Here is a 20,366-nt window from a genome sequence, read left to right on the forward strand (position 1 = left end):
TTAAATGTGGACTAATACCCTGTAATTATCAGTGCAATATATGTGGCATTGTATAATGAGAGTTCGTAAATGCACCAGATTATAAAGTGTGGAAGAATTTTTAATTTCCAGTGGCTGCTATTGATTTAAAGGTGTTAAGGCTTTCAATAATGTAGGAACTAGCACTGAAGCAGCACCATGGGTGGCTGAGTTACTACTAATCTATCACATAAAAGGTCATGTAAGATGCTTGTTACCCATTGCAAACTCAGATACAAATCGAAATGCCTCAGGTTTCATTCCTGATCTATGCTGAGGTAGGAAGCCGTGATGTGCTTCATTTGGCCCCATTGGTCTTGAACTAGGAAAGTAATTAAAAAAAATGTTGTTGCACCCAGTCACAGCATGCATTGCTCCCTGTCTGCTGCCAATCCTCCAACTACTGCACATTGGATCAGGAACAGAATGAATTCAGGCTAGATGGTTGTTCAGGTCAAATGCCCATCCACTTTTTAAAAATCAGGGCCTATTCCTGTCACGTAGCTATTTGCACTTCTGAGGAGCTGCTGAAGGACTGTAGGCAATCAGAAAACAGAATGCAAGCATGAGTCAACTCCCTCCATGTTTACAACAGCACAACTACCACCCTATCCCTCAAATATATTGCAATGCTAACATCCCAGAGCTACGTTGAGAGGCGACTTTTTAAATCTAAAACTTGGCGCACAGCAGACAAGTTGTTACCAAAAACCTGCATGGAACAATTGGCAACTTCTTCAGGTCACTGCTCTGAGTTCAAAAAGGTGACAAACATTTTTTATCAGATTAATTGAAACATTTTATCTGCAGCGCCTCTCACACCTTCAGGTCTTCAGAGAAACTTCTAATGTGTTGAAACCATTGATTTCAGAGCAGAGGAGGATAAGAAGTGGCTTGATGGAGGTATACAAGTTGGTAAGAGGCATTGATCAAGTGGATTGTTAGAGACTTTTTCAATACCAGGGGAAATAATTTTAAAGTGATTGGAGGAATGTATGGGAAAGAACATCCAGGGTAAATTCTTTACACAGAGAGTTGTGGGTGCCTGGAGTGCTCTGCCAGGAATAGTGGTAGAAGCAGATACATGAGGGGCATTTAAGAAACCCTTAGATGGGCACATGGATGATAGCAAAATAGAGGGAAGGTTTAGATTGATCTTAGAGTAGATTAAAAGGTTGACACAACACCATGGGGCAAAGGGCCTACACGGTGTTGTAGTGTTCTATGTTCTATGATTGGACAAGGTTGTTCAGCAACAAGTATAACATCTGATTAAATGTAACTGTTCAAGCAAGACAAAGAACTGTGCAACACTGTCAGTTTGTCTCAAGGGTGAGCACAGACGCATACAGGTCTTCCCTCAGTGATGAGATTACCAGTGGCTTATAAATAAATTCCGAATCGTGGAGAGGGAGCACTGAGCTGTAAGGTTATATTGCAATTGATGAATACAAATGGAATAAGAAATAATATCTTCTGCAGCACATTTGTGGTTAGAAACATAGAAACATGGAAAACCTACAGCACAATACAGACTCTTTGGCCCACAAAGCTGTGCCGAACATGTCTTTACCTTAGAACTATCTAGGCTTACCCAAGCTCCATGTATCCATCCAGGAGTCTCTTAAAAGACCCTGTTGTTTCTGCACCCACCACCGCCACCGGCACCCCATTCCACACACTCACCACTCTCTGCGTAAAAAACTTACCCCCGACATCTCCTCTGTACCTACTTCCAAGCACCTTAAAACCATGCCCTTTTGAGCTAGCCATTTCAGCCCTGGGAAAAAGCCTCTGACTATCCACACGATCAATGCCTCTCCTTATCTTGTACACCTCGATCAGGTCACCTCTCATCCTCTATCGCCCTGAGGAGAAAAGGCCAAGGTCACTCAACCTATTCTTATAAGGCATGCTCCCCAATCCAGGCAATATCCTTGTAAATCTCCTCTGCACCCTTTCTATGGTTTCCACGTCCTTCCTGTAGTGAGGCGACGAGAACTGAGCACAGTACTCCAAGTGGGGTCCTATATAACTGCAACTTTACCTTTCGGCTCTTAAACTCAATCTTATATTGATGATGGCCAGTGCACTGTATGTCATCTTGACCACAAAGTCAACCTGTGCAGCAGCTTTGAGTGTCCTATGTACACGGACCCCAAGATCCCTCTGATCCTCCACACTGCCAAGAGTCTTACCACTAATACTATATTCTGCCATCATATTTGATCTACCAAAATGAACCACCTCACACTTATCTGGATTGAACTCCATCCTCCACTTCTCAGCCCGGTTTTGCATCTTATCAATGTCCCGCTGTAACCTCTGACAGCCCTCCACACTATCCACAACACCCCCAACCTTTGTGTCATCAGCAAATTTACTAACCCATCTGTCCACTCTCTCATCCAGGTCATTTATAAAAATCATGAAGAATAGGGGTCCAAGAACAGATCCCTGAAGCACACCACTGGTCACTGGCCTCCATGCAGAATATGACCCATCTGCAACCACTCTTCATCTTCTGTGGGGAAACCAGTTCTGGATCCACAAAGCAATGTCCCCTTAGATCCAATGCCTCCTTACTTTCTCAATAAGCCTTGCATGGGGTAGCTTGTCAAATGCTTTGCTGAAATCCATATACACTACATCTACGGCTCTACCCTCATCAATGTGTTTAGTCACATTCTCAAAAAAATTCAATCAGGCTCGTAAGGCACGACCTGCCTTTGACAAAGCCATGCTGACTATTCTTAATCATATTATGCCTCTCCAAATGTTCATAACTCCTGCCTCTCGGGATCTTCTCCATCAACTTACCAGCCACTGAAGTAAGACTCACTGGTCTATAATTTCCTGGGCTATCCCTACTCTTTTCTTGAATAAGGGAACAACATCCGCAACCCCCCAATCCTCTGGAACCTCTCTAGTCCTCATTGATGATGCAAAGATCATCGCCAGAGGCTCAGCAACCTCCTCCCTCGCTTCCCACAGTAGCCTGGGGTACATCCCATCTGGTCCTGGTAACTTATCCAACTAGTTTCAAGTGAGAAATACATTGCTTTAGTGGGGATGTATCCCAAATAGAAATAACCTGTTAGTTGTCACAACCCAGACTTGCATATGCAATGTATTAGCATCGTTATTGGTTTATTATTGTCAACTTTACCAAGATATGGGGTGTCTAGGAAGGGTTAGCACCTCTGGTGAAGGGGCTTGTCGAGTCTATTTCGGGGCAGCTCACTCAGCTTTGGTCCCCGCCGGACACTCAACTCCTGGTAGCTGTTTGCATGTGACGGCGGACACACCCCAGTACACCACTTCAAGAGGCGTGCAGAGCCAAGTAAGGGTAGCTGGCGGCCTCATACACCAGTGAAATAAGGACATGCCTGTCCTAGCATTCAAAATTTGCTCCAGTGGATTGTGCAGATCTACAGTGAAATTCAACAGCCAGGAAGACAAATTTCACAATTAATGACAGTGACAATAAACCTGAATCTGAATTTGTGAAGTCACTGTCTTCTGGCTCAAGGGTAAGTAGACCTCAGCAGGGCAGCCCAGCGCTGTAGCTGTTAGTACTGCTGCCTCACAGTTTCAGGGATGTGATTTTGGGTATTGTCTGTGTGGAATTTTTCCAGTTTTCCTGTGACCGCCTGGGTGGTCATTGCGTAATCGTGACTGCATGTGATTCTGCTGCGTGCTCTGGTTTCCTCCCACATCCCAAAGTCAAAGTTGAGTTTATTGTCATATGCACAAGAACAGGTGTGTACAGGTGCAATGAAAAACTTACAAGCGTCAGCATCACAGGCATATTGCATTGCAAAATTCACAAGAAAATTCACAGCATTTATAAGAAAAACATTAAATTTCAAAGTAATTTTATTATCAAAGTACATATATGCCACCATATACAGCCCTGAGATTCATTTTCTTGCGGGCATACTCAATAAGTCCATAGAATAACCATAACAGAATCAATGATAGACCACCCAACTAGGGTGTTCAACTAAAGTGCAGAAACAACAAACTGTGCAAATACAAAAAGAAGAAATAATAAACAAACAAACAAACAAGCAATGAATATCAAGAATATGAGGGGAAGAGTCCTTGAAAGTGAGTCCATTGGTTATGGGAACATTTCAATGATGGGGCAAGTGAAGTTGAATGAAGTTATTCCCTTTGGTGCAAGAGCCTGATGGTTGAGGGGTAATAACTGTTCCTGATCCTGGTTGTGTGAGTCCTAAGGCTCCTTTACCTTTTTCCTGATGGCAGCAGTGAGAAGAGAGCATGACCTGGGCGGTGGGGGTCCCTGATGATGGATGCTGCTGTCCTGCGACAGTTCTCCATGTAGATATGGTCCACAGTGGGGAGGGATTTACCCGTGAAGGACTTGGCTGTATCCACTATATGAACACAAATCATTCACAATTTTTACAGGAAAGAACACAGTTAGAACAGGCTATAAAACAAAGTATATTTTAGTGCAAAGAGAACAAAGTTATCATAGTGTTGTTATACTGAGGCAGAGATTAGGGTTGTGCAGGCTGGTTCAAGATGTGATTGGTTAAAGGGAAGTAGCTTTTCAGCATCCAAAGATGCACTGCTGGGTTATAACTTGCAGGGCTACAGGGAAATAAGAAGATGGTGTATGTGACAGATGGGATTGCTTTTCTGGGAGCTGGCATTGAGATGAACAGCCTCTGTGTTGTGGTAATTAAAGAGGCTGAGAGATGTTTGGGAAGACGAAGCAAATGTTCCAAATAAAGTTATGAAATATGACGTGCTATCCTTTAAGTACTGCAGGTTTTGTTGTCAAATGCCAAAGAATGAACATGTTTTATTCACAGTAAAGGAAGTCTCAAATTAGCTTTAAACATCCTGTTTACGTGCTCTATGAAGAACTACCTGTGATGAGATATCTATATAACCTAAACACGAGAAATTCTGCAGAGATGCTGGAAAAATATACAAAAGGCTGGAGGAACTCAGCCAGACAGGCAGCATCTATGGAAATGAACAGTGGACGTTTTGGGCCAAGACCCTTCTCCAGTACGCTTTAGGAGACGCAAAATTCTGCAGATGCTGGAAATTCAGTGCAATGCACACAAAATGCTGGAGGAAATCGGCAGGTCAGGCAGCATCTGTGGAAGTAAACAAACAATTGATGCTTCAGGTCAAGACTCATTTTCAAGGCTTATTGTATAATCTTATGATAATATATATAACCTCCCTAGATTATAATAATACCTCTATCAATAGGCACATCCTGACCTGTCTGCTGTTTGCCATATTAGGTGCTTAGGCACATGTTTCCTGCCTACAGATTTGGTGTTATGCTCAATTGAATTTCCAGGCCATGGTATCCTGTATTGACATGCTCCTTCATCATTGCCTAATTAAAATCCAACAAATCCAATTGACAGGCAAGCAGGCAATAATCATGCTATAGGAACACTCTTTTTAACTTCAGCAGCTGCTGTGTTCCACAATCCATTTTAAATCAAATCGGCGCTGAGGGATTTCTAATGGATTTACCTTCTAATGGCTCTGGAGTCTCAATATGTAAATTGTATTCTGGAATACGGCAGCTCCCCTGATTAAATTAGTTCTCTGTCTCCTATTTAAACACAGATCCTGTGAACGCTAATATGTCTGCCTTAATACTGCTGTTCCATTTATCGACCTTTGACCCAATTAAAGTCAATGGCTAATATGACTGAAGGGTTTGTAGGTAATTTTTCTTTGCAGTTGATGGTAATCATATAATCATATAACAATCACAGCACGGAAAAAGGCCATCTCGGCCCTCCTAGTCTGTGCCGAACTCTTAATCTCACCTAGTCCCACCTAGCCGCACTCAGCCCATAACCCTCCACTCCTTTCCTGGTAAGTGCCTCTGAATTTGTCTCCCGAGCCTGACAAGGGTCAGCACATGGTAAATTCCTGAAATAATCAGGATATGGTTCTGTAGACTCACTTGTGTGCAGCTGGCCTACATTCATTGACAACAGTGAATTTACAAACTTCATGCACAAGTTTGCAAAGTCAAAATTGGAAGCATACTCCCTTTTAATTCTTTCCTTCTCAGGCAGTCCATCAGGATCAAGGATGACTAGCCTTTACTCTAACGAGGCCAGTGGGGGAACTGCAGACTCTTCGAGAAGTGGGGCAGATGGTATCCTATAGAACGGCTGGTGGGTAGTTTGTGAGATCATACACTGCTGCCAATACATAGCCTCTGTGCGCTCCTGATGCCTGGTCTTGAGATCCTCAATATCATCTTTCCCTACTTCGAGCAGCCTTGGGCCAGAGATTTCCAGGAATCAGTGGGAATGCTGCATTTTCCAGGGTGGAATTGAGCACAGCCTTGAATCTCTTCCTCTATCCACCTACTAATTGTCCTATGATAAAGCTTGGACTAGAATGTCTATTAGAAACTTTGAACTTGTCAGAAAAGTCCAGCACCAACTATGCACTCAACCACCTTCTGTCACTGCATTCAGATATGGCCCAAGTGCAGAGCGAGAGACACTGAAGGAGGTTGATAGTTCACAGACTTTAATGTGAACAGAGTTAGAGGGAAAAGCAAACAATAAACACTAGGCCAAACAGGGTCGTTAGCTAAAACTCTCAAATGGAAAACGAAACCAACACTGTGGCTGAAAGGAATAACTAAGTGTAAAATGAATACCGCTAGTCTTCAGCATCAGTTGACTTGACAGGCCAATTTCTCAGGCAAGGCCAAATGCAAGCAGGCAGCGGAACATTGCTGTGCTTTGCTTAAGTCTCAACAAGGAAAAGAATGGAGTTCAATACCATTACAATGAAATAATCATTAGTTGACATGTGCATATTCACGAGCACAATTGCTGTATCTGCTGCTGCACTACAGAATCTGTTGTTGTGACACCTTCCCAGTCACCTGGTTTCACCTCTCGTTTGCCACCTTGTATTTCATCTTCTTTCTGCACCCCCCTCACACCCTTCTTATTCTGGCTTCTTCCCCCTTCCTTTCCAGACCAGAAGGGTCTCAGCCTGAAATGTTAATCTCCATAGATTAAGGGTGCCCAACCTTTTTAATAACACGGAAGAAATTTAGAGATGGGGCTCAAGCCAGTGATTGACTCCAGTTAGCCAATTGGAGCACCTAGGAAGATAGAATCACTGAGACGAAGGCAGAAGGTGAGCAAGGATTCAGCGCTGACTCCTGCCTTTTGCATCGCTGATGGGACAGATCTTCAAAAGGAGTCTATGGGTCCTATTGCTCACTGTTGCTGGAGGGTAGGCCTCAGCATTCAAGTGGTGTCTTTCTCTCTCTCTCTCTCTCTCTCTGGATGGTGTCAGAGGATGTTACTGAGGTTCTGTGAAGATGCATTGGACAATGGACTATGGACACTTTCAGTTTTATGGTTTTCATGATCTGTGTTTTTGCCTGTTCTTTCCATGTGGCACGTTTTGTTAGTTCTTTTGTGCGAGGGGAGAGGGTTTGGGGGATAATGTTTGTGTTGTGTTCTGCTAGTTTTTTTTCTGCAGGGGAACGGGGGTAGGGGGTTAATTTTCTTGTTGTGTCAAGTTAGCTTATTTCTGTGGGGGGAGCTGGAGCTGGGGGGATTGATGATTCTGTTGCCATTCTTTTTAAGGGGTGGGTTTCATGTTTTTCTTTTCAATGACTTCCATGGTTTTCTTTATTTTGTGGCTATCTGGAAAAGACGAGTTGTACACTGCATGCATACTTTGATAATAAATGGAGCTTTGAACCTCTTGGATCAATACCAACAAGGAAGGGCTGCGGTGGATCCCAGATTGGGAACCCCTGCCACATGGGGAGAATGTTCAAACTCCTTACAGGCAATGGTGAGGATTGAACTCAGATTGCCTATACTGTATGGTAACCACTATGCCACCGTACAATGTATAAGTTCTGTAGATAGATTGACTTACCTTACAGATGGCCAATAGTACCACTCTAATTGCCCACGAGGATTTGTGGCAGCTGCTATTTGCAGAGCCTACTGGCGGAATCAATACGGTCATAGGGAAAATGAACAACTTCCCGCAGGGGCAGAGGGAAAACAGACCAGCAGGAAGCTCCTGAACTGCCTGCACCTGGGGCTGGCTTGGTGAGATGGGCCTGGCATTGCAGGAAGAGGCAAAGCATGCTACACTTCTGCCTCTGTCTCAGAGGGGACCGTGTGTGAGCAAGAGGAGGAGGGAAAAAAACTGGCCTGAGAAGGGCCTGAGTTTGATCTTCAATGTCTGTCAAGTCAGCTTGTCTCTGCAAACAATTGGACTTGCTAGTTACTGGGCTGAGCTGGGAGGGACATTATAGAACATAAAATGGTACGGCACAAAACTTCGACCGACAATATTGTGCTGACCCTTTAACCCACTCCGAGGTCTATCTAATCCTTCCCTTCCATGTAGCCCTCCATTTCCTTTCATCCACGTGCATACTTAACAGTCTTAAATTTCCCTTAATATATCTGCCTTTACCACCAGCCACTGCAACGTATTCCACATACCTGTGGCGACCCACTTCCTAGCGCACTCGAACCGGCTCACAAATAGCCAGCGCGCAGGCACAAAGGCCAGGTCCGCAACAAAGGGAAAAGGCCTGCGGGGGTTTGTGAGTACGTGTCCCTTACAGCATTCGTGCCCGGGGAGGGCAGGATGAGGGAGGCTTTAAAGCAAGACTGTGAAGTTCGAATAAAATCATCTTTAATTGCAGTTTACCGACTCCGTGTCGTTAGTTTAGCGCTGCGTGTAGCACACCGCTACATACCCACCCTTCTGTATGTAAAAACCTACTTCTGACACCACTCGTATTTTCCTACACTTTAAAATTATGCCTTCATATTAGCCATTTCTACCCTGGGAAAAAGTTATTGTAACTTGATGGGATTTCCGCTTTAGATTTCAATGTAGTGACATTTTGCTGCCAAAGAGCATGCTCTCAGACATCTGCTGATGGCATTCCTCTCCATGTCTGAATAACCAGCCACTCGCTGAAGAATGGCAGGTTGCCTGTGATACGTTACCCCAAGGCAGCACTTCCATGAAAGGGCAACAAATAAATGGAAAGTTCCAAATTTGAGGACGTACAGTGAGATGAGTGACACAGTGGTGCTGCTGCAGCCTTAATGGTACCCCAACATCTATTCTTTCGTTACGTGCCATGTCATATGACATAGGTGATCACGGTCTTTTCATGACCATGATTGTTCTTGGCAATTTTTTCTGCAGAAGTGGTTTGTCATTGCCTTCTTCTGGGCATTGACTTCACAAGACAGGTGACACCAGCGATTATCAATATTCCTCAGAGATTGTCTGCCTGGCGCCAGTGGTCGCATAACCATGACTTGTGATGTGCACCAGCTGCTCATACGACCATCCACCACCTGCTCCCATGACCTTAATCAGGGGGCTAATCAGGAACTACTCCTTGCCCAAGGGAGTCATACAGGCTAGCGGAGGGAAGGAGCACCTTACACCTCTTTTGGTACAGACCACCTCATCACCTCACCAACACTGCCCCTTTAAATAAGGTTAGTGAGCTCAAAATTGAAACCTTCACATTAATGTAACTGACTTTGGTTGACATTCTTTTACTGTGATCTTTTAAACAAACTAGTGATAAATTAACTTTTATTTCAATGCTCTTAACTACCAGTAGCACAGTTTCAGTTGGTCATTGTTAATTATTAAAAGTAATTGTTAACATTTTGGTATCTTATCTGTGTTCCATTTGAGTGGTTGAAATCTGAATAAATTAATCTGTACAATGCATTCCTCCACTACCTCCTCTGTTTTAGGCTCCTTTTTAGTTTCTTTTTCATGAGGAATACCAGTAAAATTTTGCTATAAGAAAGATGCCATTAAGTTGGAAAGAGTGCAGAAAAGATGTATGAGGTTGTCACCAGAATTTGAGGGGCTCTGTTGTACGGAGAATTTAGGCAGGGTAGAGCTATAGGAGACTTAGAGGTGATCTTATTCAGTTGTATAAAATAGACAAGGTGAACCCACACTATTTTTTCCCAGGTTTGGGCAATCAAGAACTAAAGGGTTTAAGGCACGAGGAGAAGGATTTAATAGGAATCTGAGGGGTAATTTGAGGCAGAGGTTGAGCCAGGTACAATAACAACATTTAAAAGATAACTGGATAGGGATAAGGAGAGCAAACAGGAGAAAATCTGCAGATGCTGGAAATCCAAAGCAACACGCACATAATGCGAGAGGAATTCAGCAGGTCAGGCAGCATCTATGGAAACGAGTAAAGAGTCGACATTTCGTACTAAGACTCTACATCAGGATTCGAAAGAGAAAGGAGAAGCTAGAGTAAGAAGGTGGAGGGAGGGGAGGAAGAATACAAGGTGGTAGGTGATAGGTGAAACCAGGAGAAGGGGAAGGGGTGAAATAAAGAGCTGGGGAGTTGATTGGTGAAAGAGAGGGAAACAGGAAGAAGGGATTATGAAGGATGGGGGAGTGAGGGATATGGATAGGAATGGTTTAGAAGATATTTGTCAAGTGTGGGAAAATGGCACTTGTTTAGAGGGGCATCTTGGTTGGCATGAATGAGATGGGCTAAGGTCCTGTTTCCATGCTCTGTGACAGACTTCTCAATGGTCCTTGAACTCATGAATGCTATCTCATGACTCTTTTATGGAACTGTTTATTTATTTTGAAATTTATAGTAATTTTATATCTTTACACTATGCTGCCACAGGCAACAAATTTCACATCGTATAAGGTAGTGATAACAAACCTGATTCTGGTTCTGATTCAATGAAATGTATTTTGTGAGATTTTGGCCACAAGCATAGTCAAGTAATATGAGCCTTTTTCAAAATGCAGAATTGAGACACGTGCCATTTAAATAATTGGGTAGAGGAAGGGCTTACTGTAAGTGATGTACTATATTTAATAATGGTAAATCAAATGAAGAATCAATTTATTGATGCTTCTTGTTCCAATGGCTTGCTGCCACAATCCTGCTTCATTGCCCCTGCTGCTATTTATGCCACGAGCCAGTTCCACAAGCATTGCGGATGTGAGCAATGATAGTCACACCCATCTCCTGCCAGCTTATCACAGCCCAGCCAAAGAAAGGAGCAATCGCTGAATACCTTGGCCAATGCTATTCAAAATATGAAAGGCAAATTGGGACAGGCATTGATTCAGAGCAATCCAGCCCAAGAGCAGAATTTAATGAGTCAGATCTTGGTGACTGCAGCTCTTACCTCCCCCACCTGGCAACTCCTCCTGTGTAATTTTCAATTCCAACTCTGGAGGATCAATCTTACTGGCCTGAGCGTTTTCAGAGTCCCACACATGGTCTGGGGGTGGCATAGTGAGCCGGGCTTGCTCCCTCCCCAATCCAAATCCATCTTGAATATTGCAACAGCCAGTAAAGAACCGGGCTCGGCTTTACAAGCTGAAAAGAATAAATGTCCCTGGCACCCAGATATATTTTAAAGCCTTTGAAACTGAAGTAAATGTTACAATAAAGATTAAAGTATTTTAAATTGAAAACAACATAAAAATATTAGTAAAGTGGATCCTTGGGAATCTGGCCCCACAATGACTAAGCCCAACAACTAGACTCTGTTACCGTGACTAATGACCTAGGATTTGTCCTGGGTTCTATTCGAACGACCTGACACTGAGTGCTCTGAATCACAGAGGAAAAGGATCTCTTCTACAATTTTCTTCCTATTTTTAAACACTTTCATGGTCGTTGCACTGTTCCAAAGCTGGGTACACCTAAACTAAAATTGTGTCTCCACTTAACTAAACTCGTCACAGGAAATAAAAGGCTACTGGGAGTTAATTGATTTTCAAAACTTTTCTTTCTGCCTGCCCAAGAATAGTTCAAATAGTTCAGTTCCATGTGACCAACATCGCAGTCCTCCACTCCTCCCATTTCTTCAACGGTCAGGCTATGTACAGTAATTATTGTGAGGAAGTCCATCTACAATGGGGTGTGTGTGTGTGTGTGTGTGTGTGTGTGTGTGTGTGTGTGTGTGTGTGTGTGTGTGTGTGTGTGTGTGTGTGTGTGTGTGTGTGTGTGTGTGTGTGTGTGTGTGTGTGTGAGTGAGTGAGAGAGAGAATTTTTTATTTTAAGCATACCAGTTACAATTCTAATACTGCAGAGACAGAAAGTGATCTGAATTTATTAGGTGGTGTGCTTAAAGACAAGCAGTGAGAGACAATTAAATCTGCAAAGACCCCGTATTCAGAATCAAAGTCTTTTGACTATGCAGTCTCTCTGACATTTCATGATTTGGAGTCATTAATTATTAATGGTTTCAATTAATGTTAATCAAAAAAAAGCATTGGAATGCAGATGTTGATTCCAGGCCCCTTCTTCCTCTCCCATCTTGCTTCCTGTTCAGGTTTTGAACCATTGGGGGTGGGGGTTGGGGAAAATAAAACAGCAGCCTATATGCGAAAAGACACCACTTCCACTGAAATGAACCCTTTTGTGCATTCTTCCAACCTAATCTATGTATTCCACACCATTCAAATTAAATCAGCACTAAATCAGAATCACACGCAGTTCAGCAGTGAATAGATAGAAATGAAAAAATAGATGACTAGAAAGTGGGGTGGTACGCCTTCAATGAATCAGAAGTGTTCTCGTGTTGTCCTCTAACATCGTTCCCTTACTTCTGTTGCCTGGAGGACGCAAGATGGAAAGCTGTAGCAAAATATAGTGAATCTATGTCATGTGACTACAGTTTAGCTGGCCACATTTGAGATTCTAGCCCCAGGTACAACATTAATAGGCAACTGGCTTCTACATTGTTTCAAAGTGAGGGCAGATAGCTGTTAACTCTTTAACCGCTCATATTCAATCTCTCAAGTACTATTAAAAACACAGAAGATCTCCTCAAACACGCTGACTCCCCTGATCTATAGCTCATGTTTCTGCCTGAACGTTGTTAGGCCTTGAAATTAGGCCACCAAACTCACTAGGTTTACATCAACTTCTTTTGTCCTCCTGTTTAAATAAACAGATTAAAGCCTCTGTTAAGATAGAAGGCAAAATAGTTTCATTCAAATGTATATCAGTCAAAGCTTTCATGATTTTGCTTTATCTAAGGAAAGTGGAGAGGTTTTGATTAAAGCCCCTGTTAAGATAGAAGGACAAAATAATTTTATTTAAATGTTTATCAGTCAAAGCTTTTCTAGATATTGCTTTATCTCAGACTTGGGCACAGATTTTGACTTCGGCAGATAGAGTGTGAGGTTACTGCGTTACAATGGTTAGAAATTTAGTGACTATGCCCAGCTGAAAACAAGTACAAAGGCATTGTATTTCCAAGTACAAAATAGGCTCCCATGCATATGCAGTGGTGGCAGGGAGCACCTTTACATTTGATATCACCCAATATTTCCCAATATTTACAGTGGTACACAAAAGTCTGGGCACCCCGATCAAAATTTCTGTTACTGTGAATAGCTAAGTAAAAGATGACCTGATTTCCAAAAGGCATAAAGTTAAAGAAGACATATTTCTTTAATATTTTAAGCAAGAATAATTTTCATTTCCATCTTTTACAGTTTCAAAATAACAAAAAAGGAAAAGGGTCCAAAGCAAAAGATTGGGCACCCTGCATGGTCAGTATGTACTTAGTAACACCCCCTTTGGCAAATATCACAGCTTATAAACACTTCCTGTAGCCAGCTAAGAGTCTTTCAATTCTTGTTTGGGGGATTTTTGCCCATTCTTCCTTGCAAAAGGCTTCTAGTTCTGTGAGACTCTTGGGCTGTCTTGCATGCACTGCTCTTTTGAGGTCTATCCATGGATTTTTGATGATGTTTAGGTTGGGGGACTGTGAGGGCCTTCGCAAAACCTTCAGCTTGGGCCTCTTGAGGTAGTCCATTGTGGATTTTGAGGTGTGTTTAGGATCATTATCCTGTTGTAGAAGCCATCCTCTTTTCATCTTCAGCTTTTTTTTTACAGACAGTGTGATGTTTGCTTCCAGAATTTGCTGTGTTTAATTGAATTCATTCTTCCCTCTACCAGTGAAATGTTCCCCATGCCACTGGCTGCAACACAAGCCCAAAGCATGATCGATCCCCTGTGCTTAACAGTTGGAGAGGTGTTCTTTTCATGAAATTTTGCACCCTTTTTTCTCCAAACATACCTTTGCTCATTGTGGCCAAAAAGTTCTATTTTAACTTCATCAGTCCACAGGACTTGTTTCCAAAATGCATCAGGTTTGTTTAGATGTTCCGTTGCAAACTTCTGATGCTGAATTTTGTGGAGGATGCAGGAAAGGTTTTCTTTTGATGACTCTTCCATGAAGGTCATATTTGTGTAGGTGTCGCTGCACAGTAGAACAGTGCACCACCACTCCGGAGTCTGCTAAACCTTCCTGAAGGCCTTTTGCAGTCAAACAGGAGTTTTGATTTGCCTTTCTAGCAATCCTAAGAGCAATTGTCTCTTAAAGTTTTCTTGGTCTTCCAGACCTCAACTTGACCTCCACCATTCCTGCTAACTGCCATTTCTTAATTATATTACAAACTGAGGAAATGGCTACCTGAAAACACTTTAGTATCTTCTTATAGCCTTCTCCTGTTTCGTGGGCATCATTTCTTTTAATTTTCAGAGTGCTAGGCAGCTGCTTACAAGAGTCTATGGCTGCTGATTGTTGGGACAAGGTTTGAGGAGTCAGGGTATTTATAAAGCTTTGAAATTTACATCACCTGGCCTTTCCTAACAATGTCTGTGAACAAGCCATAGCCCTAACAAGCTAATTAAGGTCAGAGACCTTGGTAAAAGTTATCTGAGAGCTCAAATCTCTTGGGGTGCCCAAACTTTTGCATGGTGCTCCTTTCCTTTTTTTTCCCACTCTAAAATTGTACAAAACAAAAATAATACACTAATCTTGCTTAAAATGTTGAAAAGAATGTTTCATCTTTAACTTTATGACTTTTGGAGATCAGTGCATCTTCTACTTGCTTAACTGTTCATAATAACAGAAATTTTGACCAGGGGTGCCCAGACTTTTGCATGCCACTGTATATTTGTGAATGGATATGACAAGACAGGTGTCCCCAGCCATTATCAATATTCTTCAGAGATTATCTGCCTGATATCAGTGATCGCATAAACAGGACTTCTGATATGCACCAACTGCTCATTCAACCATCCACCACCTGCTTCCATGGCTTCGGATGACCCTGATGGGGGGGTGGGGGGAGGGGGGGATGGGTGCTAAGCAAGTCTACACCTTGACCAAGGGTGTCCTGAAGGCTAGCAGGAGGAAGGAATGCCTTATACTTCCTTTGGTGGAGATGTATCTCCTCCCCAACACCCATTCTTGAACTATTTCTCTCACAATTCTGTGAATTTCCTTCAGGTGACCCCTCAGCCTCTGTTGCTCCAGGGAATGTAACACTAATTTGTCCCACCTCTCCTTATAGTGCATTCCCTCTAATCCAGGCAGCATCCAGGAAACTTCATACGTTCCCTCTCCTTTGACTCCACATCCTCATTTCCTTGACTAGCATGCCAGATACATTCTTGGCCATCCTATACACTAGTATTGTCACTTTTAGGTTGTTATAGATTTGGAGTCAACACCCCTGTGTCCATTAAGAACTCTGTGATTTCATACATCTCTATAACGTCACCATCCAGCCCCCTACATGCCAAGGAATAAAGTTCTAGCCTGCTCAATTTCTCCCTTTAACTAATGTCCTCAAGCTCTGGCAATCTCCTTATGAATCTTTCATGCAAAACGTGGATGAAAAACGTTTGTTGGGGGAGTGGGTTACAATCAGAAAATCTGCCCAAGCCTCATGACTGGTGTTTTCATCGCTCTCCTACTGTCAGATACTTGGAATTATTTGAGTGGTCACCTTACTAAGCCCACCTGTTCATTGATGCAAATATATAATCCGCCAATCATGTGGCAGCAACTCAATGTACAAAAGCATGCAGACGTGGTCAGTTGCTTCAGTTGTTGTTCAGATCCAACATCAGAATGCGGAGGAAATGTGATCTAAGTGACTTTGGCTGTGGAGTGATTGTTGGTGCCAGACGGGGTGGTTTGAGTGTCTTAGAAACTGATCTTCAAGCACAGCACTCTATAGAGATTGATGCAAAAAACGAAAGACATCCAGTGAGTGGCAGTTCTGTGGGTGAACACCCTTTGTTAATGGGAAAGGTCAGAGGACAATGAGCAGTCAGGTTCAGAATCAGAAACAGAATCAGGTTTATCATCACCGGCATGTTTCATGAAATTTGTTAACTTAGCAGCAGCAGTTGAATACAATACATGGTAGAATAGAAAAAAAAGCAAATCAATTACAGTAAGTAAATATATATACATTGAAAAGTTCGATGGAAAGTAGTGCAAAACAGAAATTATGTATTTTAAAAAAGTGAGGTGATGTTCATGGGTTCAATGTCCATTTAAGAATCATTTGGCAAAAGGGAAGAAGCTGTTCCTGAATCACTGAGTGTGTGCCTTCAGGCTTCCGTACCTCCTACCTGATGGTGGCAATGAGAAGAGGGCATGTCCTGCATGATGGGGGTCCCTAATAATAGTCGCCGCTTTTCTGAGGCACTGCTCCTTGGATGCTATGGAGGCTAGTACTCAAAATGGAGCTGATTAATTTTACAACTTTCTGTAGCTTCTTTCAGTTCAGTGCAATTACTCCCCACCGCCCATACCAGACAGTGATGCAGCCTGTCAGAATGCTCTCCAAGCTACAGCTATAGAAGTTTTCGAGTGTTTCGGGTGACAAACCAAATCTCTTCAAATTCTTAATGACACGAGGATGACAGTAACTCAAATAAACATGTGTCACAACAGTGGTGTGCAGAAGAGCATCTCACAGCACACAACATGTCAAGCCTTGAAGTGGACGAGCTACAGCAGCAGAAGATCTCAAAATACACTCAGTGGCCACTTTATTAGGTACGAGAGGTATGTAACAAAATGGCCACCAACTGCATTTAATAGTTCACAAACATGGGAATAGAGGTAACATGCATAATTAATCTTTACTTTTTCATTGCCCATAGTGCTGCTTGCTCATTTCAATTATTTCTGGATGTGCATTTTGTTTATGGTGTTTTTTTTAATCTTTGCATTGAGACCATGAGGGTTAAAATAATATTTGGTAATGATCCTAATTCCTGGGCAGTTTTTTCTTCAAGAGGAAGAGTGTGGATTAGCATTCCAACTAAATCCTTAAACACATTAATTCCTGAGTTCCATGCAAACTAGCATTACAATATAACAATATACTTATTCTATAGCCTATAATTCCAAATGCATTATAAGCTAAAGGATAAAACTTTTTAATATCTATAAAGCTGCTATTTTAAATCTACTGTACAACTTAGCTTAATTTTTGGTCACATGCACATTGAAACATACAATGAAACGCATTGTTTCCATCAAATCAAATCAGCGAGGATTGCACTGGGGCTGCCTCCAAATGTCCAGTGGCAACGCAGCATGCACACGACTCACAAACTCTGACCGGTACGTCTTTGAAATGTGGGAAGAAACCAGAGCACCTGGAGGAAACCTACATGGTCATGGAGAGAATGATCAAGTTCCTTACTGGGAGCAGCAGGAATGGGACCCCCAATCAGCGACCACTGAAGCTGTAATAGCATCACGTTAAGAACTATGCTATTGTGCCAACATAATTCATGTATTTCACATGAACACTTAATTCTTCAGTTCTGAATATCAAATTCCTAACCAAGAAGACATCCCCTTTAGAACCGGTTAATGCACTGAAATGAATCTTGTTTACTTTTGGGAACTGCCAAGTGCAATATTCTGTTAATATGGCTGTATTATCATCGTGTTCCAACATTATAATCATTGCCAAAGTGGTCATTATAGCTGTAAGTGAGGTGACACCCAATAAAGAGATCCTTGGCCTTTGCAATGACTGGAACATTTCTGACAGAGCCACTATTTTCTTTGTTGCCATCCGACCTTAATCAAATTCTCTTCAATTGGCTGACAATTTTCTATGGCTGCTTTCAATCAATTTACATCCTTAATTTCCTGCATTGCTGACTGCAACATTTTGTTCTATTGCAAGTTGTGAAATATCACATTCAATACTGAAGGTATTCGGCAAAGATATTTGTGTGAAGTCTTTTGTAAGAATCAAATTAATAATTGCTTTAGAAAGCTGTGAATTACAGCTAACAAAGGAAGCTATTTCATCTGCAGCATTTAATATAATTTTTGTTGTCAATTATATTTCAAAGCGGTTGCAATTATCATCATCATTTTTGGAGTCCAAACTAGCACAATTTCACCATAATGAGGAAAAGAAAATTCCAAGCAAGTTAAACTTGTTTCCATTTTTGAATTATGACACATGCAAAAGAGGTCTGGATACTACAGGAGTCATCAATCAAACTCAAAATTTCCTCCTGACAGGGCTGTTGGATGTGCCATATAGAAGCTTAGAGAAGGGGTCCATCTCCTCACACATCTGGATCAGGGGATGAAGCTGACGACAAGGGAGAAGATAAACATAAGTAATAAACCCATTTCTAACTGAGAACAAAGCTCTTGCTGACAACATTAACTTACCTTTTTTCTGATGCTGTCAGATTCTGCCGTATATTCTGATCTCCGGTTTAAGATGGTGCTGCTGAAGGTAGGCGACAACTTACTGGCTATTCTCAAAGCATGACATACAACTGAATACTTCATTAATAATACTTTTTCTGTAAAAATTATGGTAAGCATTCACCACAAGCAATGAAGAGGCGAGCGAAGGCGAGGCTGTGCCCTCTCGTGCTAGCCATTTCACCCCTGGGAAAAGCCTCTGACTATCCACATGATCAATGCCTCTCATCATCTTATACACCTCTATCGTGTCACCTCTCATCCTCCGTCGCTCCAAGGAAAAAAGGCCGAGTTCACTCAACCTATTCTCATAAGGCATGCTCCCCAATCCAGGCAACATCTTTGTAAATCTCTTCTGCACCCTTTCTATAATTTCCACATCCTTCCTGTAGTGCGGCAACCAGAACTGAGCGCAGTACTCCAAGTGGGGTCTGACCAGTGTCCTATGTAGCTGCAACATTACCTCTTGGCTCCTAAATTCAATCCCACGATTCATGAAGTCCATTACACCTTATGCCTTCTTAACCACAGAGTCAACCTGAGCTGCAGCTTTGAGTGTCCTATGGACTTCAACCCCAAGATCCCTCTGCTCCTCCACACTGCCAAGAGTCTTGCCATTAATGCTATATTCTGCCATCATATTTGACCTACCAGAATGAACCACCTCACACTTATCTGCCACTTCTCAGCCCAGTTTTGCATCCTATCAATGTCCCGCTGTAACCTCTGACAGCCCTCCACACTATCCACAACACCCCCAACCAATGTGTCATCAGCAAGTTTACTAACCCATCCCTCCACTTCCACATCCAGCTCATTTATAAAAACCACAAAGAGCAGGGGTCCCAGAACAGATCCCTGAGGCACTCCACTGGTGACCAACCTCTATGCAGACTATAGCCCGTCTACAACCACTCTTTGCCTTCTGTGGGAAAGCCAGTTCTGGATCCACAAAGCAATGTCCCCTTGGATCCCATGCCTCCTTACTTTCTCAACAAGCCTTGCATGGGGTACCTTATCAATGCCTTGCTGAAATCCATATACACTACGTCTACTGCTCTTCCTTCATCAATGTGTTTAGTCACATCCTCAAAAAATTCAATCAGGCTCGTAAGGCACGACCTGCCTTTAACAAAACCATGCTAACTATTCTTAACCATATAATTCCTCTCCAAATGTTCATAAATCTTGCCTCTCAGGATCTTCTCCATCAACTTAACAACTACTGAAGTAAGAGTTCTGGTCTATAATTTCCTGGGCTATCTCTACTCCCTTTCTCGAACAATGGAACAACATCTGCAACCCTCCAATCTTCTGGAACTTCTCCTGTCCCCATTGATCATTGCCAGAGGCTTAACAATCTCCTCCCTCGTCTCCCACAGTAGCCTAGGGTACATCTCGTCCGGACCCGGTGACTTATCCAACTTGATGCTTTCCAAAAGCTCCAGCACACCCTCTTTCTTAATATCTACATGCTCAAGCTTTTCAGTCCGTTGTAAGTCATCCCTACAATTGCCAAGATCCTTTCCTGTAGTGAATACTGAAGCAAAGTACTCATTAAGTACCTGTGCTATCTCCTCCAGCTCCATACACACTTTTACACTGTAACACTTGATTGGTCCTATTCTGTCATATCTTATCTTCTTGCTCTTCATATACTTGTAGAATGCCTTGGGGTTTTCTTTAATCCTGTCTGCCAAGGCCTTCTCATCGCCCTTCTGG

Source organism: Hemitrygon akajei, chromosome 16, assembly GCF_048418815.1.
Source record: "Hemitrygon akajei chromosome 16, sHemAka1.3, whole genome shotgun sequence".
In the NCBI taxonomy this organism is placed as follows: domain Eukaryota; kingdom Metazoa; phylum Chordata; class Chondrichthyes; order Myliobatiformes; family Dasyatidae; genus Hemitrygon; species Hemitrygon akajei.